This window comes from Corvus brachyrhynchos, unplaced genomic scaffold, assembly GCF_000691975.1.
Source record: "Corvus brachyrhynchos isolate BGI_N302 unplaced genomic scaffold, ASM69197v1 scaffold239, whole genome shotgun sequence".
In the NCBI taxonomy this organism is placed as follows: Eukaryota; Metazoa; Chordata; class Aves; order Passeriformes; family Corvidae; genus Corvus; species Corvus brachyrhynchos.
In genome coordinates, this window is record NW_008246057.1 from 9182765 (window position 1) to 9183951 (window position 1187).

The following is a 1187-nucleotide window of genomic DNA, read 5'->3' on the forward strand; positions in this document are numbered from 1 at the left end:
GCTGAGCATAAGGACTCTCACATGCTGCTTAGCCAACCTTCACAGGCTTATACCTGCTCCAGGACAGCCCTGTGGTGGATCTGGTGCCATGGAAAGCTTATGGCTGGGCAAGGCCTGGAAGAGGTGGGATTAGAAGCAGACTCAGAAGCAAGCAGCTGTGGCCAGGGGGAGCAGCTGCATCTAGGAATGACACTACTCAAAGGGCAGATGCCAATAAAGCCATCAGGCACACTCCCCAAAAACAGCAACCAACTTGTTCTGATCTAGTACAGTGTCCCATCTTTCTTGGTGGCCTTTACTCACCAGTTGTGGGAGAACAAAATGAAAGTATTTAAATCAGTGTACAGCACCAGATTAAAATACCCAAAGTGAATTTTTCTTCCTTTTCTGTTAGACATTGGATGTTTTTTCCTTAGAACTGAAGGTCTGCATAGCTTATACCTTACTTGATTAGGTGTGTTTTGATCATTCACACATTAAATGCCTGCTCTGTGCTTTTACAGCAAGATGAAACAGGAAGTAAAACTCCCAACTGTCTCAACATGTCTGGACTTGATTTCCACATACTTGCAACTAATCCTAAACTAACCCAGGATGTGAAAGTAAAGTAAAAAAAGATCAGAAAACACACCTTCACATCTGTTCAAATGAAACTGTATTTAGACAACAAATGTGTGCACAGACTAAATGGGTGTTTAAGCCATACGGTCACTGAACTGTGACTTATCAGAAGCAGGAAAAGGATAGAGACAATTCCAAGACACAACCGGTTGCTACAATCAACTCTTGACACATCTTTTTGAAAACAAATGTTTTCTTGACCAGTAATATGTGTCAGCCTATTAATTTGGAGTGTCACCAAATACCCCTTGTACTTTAATAGGTGGTGTAACACAGATTTTTCACGTCTTGTGGGTGACAGTTAACTCTGTTCCAGCAGAAGAGGCCCACTGGAAGAAAGAAAGCAAAGGGCCAGAACAGCAGTGGCAAGCAGGGCTGTACATCGAGGAAGTAATGGGTAACTTCAGAGATGACGTCGTTTGGAGTGTGATATCCCTGCGATTTCAGTCTTCATTAGACCCACGGCGTGTTTGCACATGGACACCCCAAGCAGTCCCACCCCTAAGGGTTCTCTCTTTACACCTGTACACATTCCCAAACGGCTTCCAAGGACGGCCACGCGTGTG